We start from the raw sequence: 7,966 nt of genomic DNA, 5'->3' as shown, positions 1-7,966 counted from the left end.
TTGGCCTAGTCCAGATGTACTCAAACAATGGTTTGCTGAGACTGTACTGCACTCCTGATCTTTTGCACTCCTGTGACATGCTGAGCTAATCCAACAATTGGCTTAGTATCTCATCCTAACCTGAGTTTGCGCTTAAGAACAAACCTTGGATGCAGCTCATGGTTAGCAAGGACAGATATTAACCATGAGCTTGAGTTTGGACAACATGCTAAGCCAAACCTTGACTTAGCTCAGCCTGGCTTAGGAGTCAAATAAAGAGCAGGTTATATTACATAAGGGTGAAGGGGTGGTGGAAATCTAAGCTGAGAAGCCTAAAACAATGATCTTGTTTCTTAGCCCCAAACCAGGTTAAAATTGCTCCATTCCTGGCAGAAATGACTGGCAGAATCTGAGATCAGGGAGAGGAGGCGGTGGAAGAAGACTGGAAGAAATTTAAAGATTATCTGCAGAAATACTGTTAAATTAATGAATGTTGAAGTGATGTTGGACTGAAAATAAGCGGTATTGGTAAAAAGACGAATAAGAATATGTAAATGTGGATTGACAATGGTTGGAAATATATAGTTATAAAAGGTTAAGATAATAAGTAAAGATAAATGATAGAGGGTAAGGATTTGCTGAACTAACTATGTGAACTGGAATACAGAAAAGGGGGGTGTGAGGAGGTCAGGAAATAAGTAAATGAAAGATATGACATGAAAATATGGACTGTTTTTCTCTTTTTTATTAATTCTCTTCTTTATTGTCTATTTTTGTATATATATATTTTTCCTCTCTTTTAATATTGCTATGTATTTTTATTTTCTTATTTATAATTTTGTAATTTTTAATGTCTGGAAAAGCTTAAGAAATATTATTTAAGAATTAAAATTGCTCCATTCCCTAGTGAGGGAAAGGAGAAGAGGGAAGGCAAACAGTCGGAAACCAAAAAGTAGGGAGAAATAACTTTGGCACCAACAGCATGAGGATCTGCTCCACCACAGACAGTCCTGCTAACTGCAAGCCAGACAGGTCCTGTCTGAAGCTGCCAGTCCTGTCCGTCCACCAGAGGAGGTTCTTCCAAAAGCAGAAGACCACTCCAGTCTGGAGCTTCTAAACAACCGGTCTCTAGAGACTTGTTGTCTCCAGGGAGCTTACAATCTAAATTTTGACAGGTGGAGACCAGCTGGGGGTAAATGGAAAGGGTAGAAAGGGTACGAATTAAAGTTTGGGTTTGAAACGAGGTTAAGGCAAAGGCTTTAGTGGAAGAGGTGGCATGGAGTTATGGTTTGAGGGAAGGAGTGGAGTGGCACCAGGTGGGTGCTTAGAGAGGCATTGCCATCATAATTCCATCATAATAGGTGGAACAGGCAAAGTACTATAAGAAAAAGCAATTGCCATAACCAGGTTGTATTACATAAAGGTAAAGGCAAAACCACAGATGTCTTTAATATAATTCTATTAATTTACGCACTTGAGATTGCAAAGAAAAAAATTGACCAGAAAGCCCAGGAACCAAGAAGACCAAAACTTTAGCAAAGAATGGAGGGGGGGGATATATAGTTTATCTTGCAGATGAAAACATTAGCAGGATTGCAATAACACTTGCAATGTAGCAAGTACTATAGAGATAATGGAGTGATATTAAAAAAATGGACTATTGAATAATATGCAATTGAAAAGGTTAACAATAGGACCCATGGAGGGGAAGGTGGGAAGTCCAGAGATTTGGAGGAATCTACAAATATTATCATTTCAGACTTGTAAAATCAAATAATTTTTTTTTTAAAAAAAAGATTGCAAAGCACTTGCAAACATCTTTGAATATATTAAGGACTTTCTTTCCCCTTCTTTTTCTTCAGCAGGAAGAAATGGCCTGGCTCACACTGCCTTGTGTATGCTAAACCCTGGCTTTGGTCCATGGAAAAGCTGGAAAAGAGCTTGCATAATGTCCCAGGGTACCATATCCCAGAAAATAAACCATATTCAGAGGAGAGCATTCATAATTCAGGGTGTGAAAACCTGGCAACTGCAAGAGGCTAACTTTGTGCAACACAAAGATTGCTTGGACAGCCTGGGAGGCTGGTGGGCTTGATGTCAATGCTATTGTTTTTATCTATCCAGATGCAGATTCAAGAACACAATATGCATCTGCTTTCCCAACCAACAAGGGGAGGGGGTTGATAATGGAAAGAAGACTACTACTTATGTTAAAGAATGGTTCAATTCAGGCAGATAGGAAAATGTGAATAGCCTACACATGGAGGAAGTGCTCCAGAATCCGCAACCTGCAATTGTCCCGCTGAAGGCATTTATTCAACTTCCCTTTGAGAGGCTGTTGTTTTGCTTTCTTTCATGACGGCTATACCATTGCCTTCCAAGTTTAGAAAGAACTATTTGGGGGCACAGCCTATAGGGATTTAGGTTGATCTTTTCAATAAGCAGGGGAAGGACAAGTTGTCTATAATAATAATAATATTTTTTTTTATTTATACCCCACCCTCCCCAGCCAAGGCTGGGCTCAGGGCGGCTAACAACCAATAATAAAAACAAGTTGAATGACTACAATTTAAAAACAAGATTAAAAAACAACATTAAAACATTAAAATGCAGCCTCATCACAGGAGGAGAAAGGGGAAAAAGAAAGAGGGGGAGGGAATCAAACTGATTCTAAGCCAAATGCCAGGCAGAACAATTCTGTCTTACAGGCCCTGTGGAAAGAAATCAGATCCTGCAGGGCCCTGCTCTCATGAGACAGAGCGTTCCACCAGGCCAGAGCCAGAGTTGAAAAAGCCCTGGCTCTGGTTGAGGCTAATCTAACTTCCTTAGGGCATGGGACCACTAGGGTGTTGCTATTTATGGACCTTAAGGTTCTCCGTGGGGCATACCGGGAGAGACGGTCCTGTAGGTATGAGGGTCCTAGGCCGTGAAGGGCTAGAAAGGTAAAAAACAGCACCTTAAATCTGACCCTGTACTCCACCGGGAGCCAGTGCAGCTGGAAAAGCACTGGGTGAATATGCTCCCATGGCAGAGACCCCGTGAGGAGCCTCGCTGCAGCATTCTGCACCCTCTGGAGTTTCTGGGACAGCTTCAAGGGCAGCCCCGCGTAGAGCGAATTACAGTAGTCAAGCCTGGAGGTGTCCGTCGCATGGATCAGTGTAGCCAGGTCAGGGCGGGAAAGGTAAGGAACCAACTGCTTGATGCGGCAAAGGTGGAAAAATGTCGCCTTCGCTGTTGCTGTAACCTGTGCCTCCATGGAAAGGGAGGCGTCAAGGATTACACCCAAACTCTTATGGAAGGCAAATGGCACTAATTGGGGGCCTGCAAGAGAAGGGAGTTGGTCCCTCATCCCCATGCCATTCCAACCCAGCCATAGGACCTCTGTCTTTGAAGGATTTAGTTTCAATCGCGCCCATGAAACCATCCAGCCACAGCTTCCAAGCATCTGGTCAGTGTGTCTGGGGCCGAGTTGGTGTGACCATCCATCAGCAGATAGAGCTGAGTGTCATCAGCATATTGGTGACAGCTCAGTCCAAAGCTCTGGACAATCTGGGCAAGGGGGCGCATAAAGATGTTAAAAAGCATTGGGGAGAGGATTGCGCCCTGCGGCACTCCACACCCCAAGGAGTGGCGCGATGACATCATCCATAAGCAAACAGCCTTCCTTTCAGCATGGCCAGAGAGAAAACATTCCACTGAAGCAAATGGCACTGTGTATGTGAAACATTTAGGCAGCCGTAACAAATCATCATACCATTACCACAATTAGACTAGAGACAAATTAGTGTTGTTGATTATCCAGAGAGCTGGAGATGGTCTGAAAGAGCATAGCTGTCTGCTGTGTTGCACAAGACACACTCATGTATTTATTTCCTAGAATCACAGCATTCAAAGGGATCTATATGAGTCCAATCATCCAGGCAAGACGTGCAATGCAAAATGAAACTACAGAATCCCTGATGGAAGGCCATCTACCCTCTTCTCAAACACCTCAAGTGAAAGAGACCTCACCAGAGGCTGTCTGAGCCACTGTTCCATCATGTGGGGTGTGAAACACAGGAGCAGTCAATTACAACATTCCTAGAGTGTACATGTTTAGACATGGGGAGGGATGTCTGTCCAGCCAGCAGGTAAACTTCCTGGGACAGACTTCCTCCGCATGTGACTAGAGGTGGGTGTGGCCTCACCTGTGCAGGTAATGATAAAAGCACAGGGCAGGGGCAGCCATCTCTCTCTTACTCTCTTGCCTCTCTTCCTTCAAAGAAGCAACATCTGCTAAGCTAAAGATGCCCTCTTGGCTCCCAGCCAAGAGAGGAGAAAGGGACTAACTTCTTATAAGATAGAATCCAAATGTATATTACTTCACTAAGTTTAAGTCTGCCTTCTGGGATCTGATGTGAACAGAATGTAAGTAAACTCTTTTTATACTTTTGTAAAGGACTGTGTCGTGTCTTCTATTTTAAGAGGGAATAAAGGGGAAATTACCAGAGTGATTATTATAGAGGCTTAAGCAAGCCTGAGCACACGCTGCCGTTGCAAACTTAAATAAAGGGGAATGTTTTACTCTGCTGATATTGGGAACTTGTTAGTACAAGTTGGATAAGGATATAATCAGTCAATATATCCTCTCCTGCATCCCTGAACATTCCCACACATCGCTCCAACAGTAAGGACGTGTCTCCTACTGTTTGGCCAAAACCTGCTTCCTTAATATTTCCATGTATAGTTTCTGCCTTCCAGAAGCAGAATGGATGAGGCCATAACCAAAGCAACTTGCATCATGCAGTGCTGAACAAGTAAAAAGGTTTTCACCTGATTCCAAAATGACATCTAACCTGATGCAAGTGGGCATAGGCGAGGAGGGTAATCCATCAACCGGGCACCATGACTGAAAATGCCATCTGCTGGACATAAACTAACCTAAAATGGCAGAAGGTCAGGTAGAAGAACCTCATGTGATGGCTGCAGAGCTCAGGCAGCAGGCTTATGGTTTTCCATCCTGCTGCTGTTGCTGGCAAATGGATTTTGAATGATTATCAAGTTCACTGAAAACTCGACAAAAATGCTTTGAGCAGAGATTATAGTAGGACAGAAGAAATGAGTATATATACCTTGGCCAATTTATTTGCTAGATAACTTTAAAACTTGGTCTGTGGGGGGGGAGGGAGGGTGATTTTACTCTAATCCAGTGGTTCCCAACCTTTTTTGGCCATGACCCACCTAAACACCTGTAAAATCCTGGTGCCCCCCCATGACATAATTCTTATTATTCAAAAAGTGAACTCATATCCACGTGGAGGAAGCCTTAAAGGCCATTAACGTGGTCTAAACAAGCTTCCAAATTGCCCCCCTTAAAAATCAAATTGCCCCCCGTGGGGCGTGTGCCCCACATTGGGAACCATGGCTCTAATCAAATATTTAGGCTACCCATGCACAACAATTAGTGTGATTGACTACTTCGTATATGTGTGTCAGGCAGCAGAGGAAGCAACCCCCACGTCAGGTTGCCAGGAATGGGTAAGACAAGGAAAAGCCCTTACCACCTGCTTTTTTATTCAATATTTACACATAGAGGCTTGGAATGAATGGAGGCTCTTGGAATAATGCTGTTGTCTTGAGTGACTCTCCTTCTCCCCTATAGGTGGCACTGAGGGCCCTTTGCTTCTGAGCCCTTTGATCTACTACTTTCAAGGCTCACCAGATTCTGGGAGAGAGGGGAGGGTGTCTGGAATGCTTTCTAAAGACACTGTGTCCATTAGCTGTTGCTCTCCTGGTGCTTCCTCCTCCTCCTCTCCCATTATTTTCCAGCTTTTCCCCTCATCTGCCTCTGAGCTGTGATCTCCCTCAAACCCCTGTTGTAATTCTGAACTGTCTTCCTCTTCTCTGGAAGGGTCAAGCTGGGGAAGCAGTCTCCACCATTCCTCCTCTGCCCAGTCCCTGACAATGTGTGTGGTGTGGTGGTTAAGAGTGATAGACTCATAATCTGGTGAACCGGGTTCGCTTCCCCATTCCTCCACATGCAGCTGCTGGGTGACCTTGGGCTAGTCACACTTCTCTGAAGTCTCTCAGCCTCACTCACCTCACGGAGTGTTTGTTGTGGGGGAGGAAGGGAAAGGACAATGTTAGCCGCTTTGAGACTCCTTAAAGGTAAAGGTAAAGGGACCCCTGACCATTAGGTCCAGTCGTGGCCGACTCTGGGGTTGCGGCGCTCATCTCGCTTTATTGGCCAAGGGAGCCAGCGTACAGCTTCCGGGTGACATGGCCAGCATGACTAAGCCGCTTCTGGCGAACCAGAGCAGTGCACGGAAGCGCCGTTTACCTTCCCGCTGTAGCGGTACCTATTTATCTACTTGCACTTTGACATACTTTCAAACTGCTAGGTTGGCAGGAGTAGGGACTGAGCAACGGGAGCTCATACCATCACAGGGATTCGAACCTGCTGACCTTCTGATCGGCAAGTCCTGGGCTCAGTGGTTTAACCCACAGCGCCACCCTTGAGACTCCTTAGGGTAGTGATAAAGCGGGATACCAAATCCAAACTCTTCTTCTTCTCTTCTTCATTCATAATTTTATTGAAACAATAGCTATTCTGAGAATACCATTAGAGTTGCTGGGAAGGAGGAAGGGGCAGCATAAGTTTCAGAATGGGAAATGAGAGAAAGCACAGAGGAGGCTATGGGTCAATGTGCCCAGATGTATTGGTCTCATCATCCCTTTTTTGCAATCCTCCAATGCCTCTTAGAGCCATGCAAATATATCTAGATGAAATAGTATGGGATACAGACAAGTTATTTCTCACATCTATTGGGAACAACATTAATGTTAACAAAATTGCTTCATTAACTGGAAGCACTTCGCAGGTTGAAACTGCTATATCAGAAGACTAAAGATTTTTGACATTACAGCTTACTGAAGATATGGAGCAAACGGAATAGGAAAAGATTTAGAAGTATTATGTTCTGCAAATAACCTGATCAGAGTGGGTAGAGAGAAACCAATGAATCAAGCTAAGCATGGATTTTTCTTTCCCCCCTTTTTCTAAATGACCTTTCTTAATGGATCTGCAGAAATTCTGATGCAGAGAAGAAATGTGTATATTGTGTCACATCATTCTAAAAGCTGATGAACTGCATTGCAACGATATGAGAAAAAGCAGTAATAAATGGAATTGTGTTTTTTTCAGATGTGTAGCTTGAATATGATAGTTGTTATCTGTATAAATGTACTCTGGTCAGAAGCCTTATGCATTTTCTCAGCATCTGCAAATTCAGCAGACGTCTGATTTCATCACTAGGTTTGCATGTACCGAAAAATTCTGTTCTCAACAATAAGACGGAGAGAGAGAGAAAATGAAAATTATGTACATTTAGGAAGCGGGGCATATTTTTAATGCTAACTTGTCAGAAGGAACATAATTACCACTTCCAGTGAGTCATGATCCTTCAGCAAGACACATTTCCATTCCCCATACAAAAATGGAATTTGCAGAGCACCACATCTGAATTTTATGCAGTGGTTGACAATAAAACCTGTTTGGGTTATTGCCATATGAATAAACAAGCTCATGCCGCATGCCATGTAGCTTCTGAAGCATATTGCAGAATCTTACTCCTGAGAGGGAAACTGCTATTAAAAGAGATTGGAAAGATGTGATTCTAGGAATTCTATCAAAAGCACATAATCTTCACTGGATTGCCAGAGCTTGTTCCAGAATGCAAATTCCTAATAATAATAACAATAATGTAGAAAAATGAGCAAAAGGAAATGAGATATGGAAATGTCATCTAAAATATGGAACAGACTACTTGGGCTCAGGGCTAATACCTCTCATACTTTTATTGATTATTTTAAGCCACCTTTTATGACATTGAACATGATCCTACCACATCTAAATGCATTTGAGTCTCATTGATTATTATTTTTTTTAAAAAAAGATATAAACATATGTCTTTCTGTTTGTTTATCTTATCCAGGCTATGCGAAGACA

At 43.0% G+C, this 7,966-nt stretch overlaps 1 long non-coding RNA gene across 1 annotated transcript; it reads left to right on the top strand.

Moving 5' to 3' along the window:
• Positions 1-880: 880 nt before the first annotated feature.
• Positions 881-1,975, top strand: LOC309533912. Its single transcript, XR_014220524.1, has 2 exons — positions 881-1,103; positions 1,842-1,975. It is a non-coding gene; the product is annotated as an uncharacterized lncRNA (long non-coding RNA).
• The last annotated feature ends 5,991 nt before the right edge of the window (positions 1,976-7,966 follow it).

The sequence above is a fragment of the Podarcis vaucheri genome (genome assembly GCF_965113315.1).
Source record: "Podarcis vaucheri genome assembly, chromosome: 6".
NCBI classification, from domain to species: Eukaryota; Metazoa; Chordata; class Lepidosauria; order Squamata; family Lacertidae; genus Podarcis; species Podarcis vaucheri.
The sequence above is the reverse complement of the archived record's forward strand: the minus strand, read 5'-3'. Positions and strand labels throughout refer to the sequence as shown.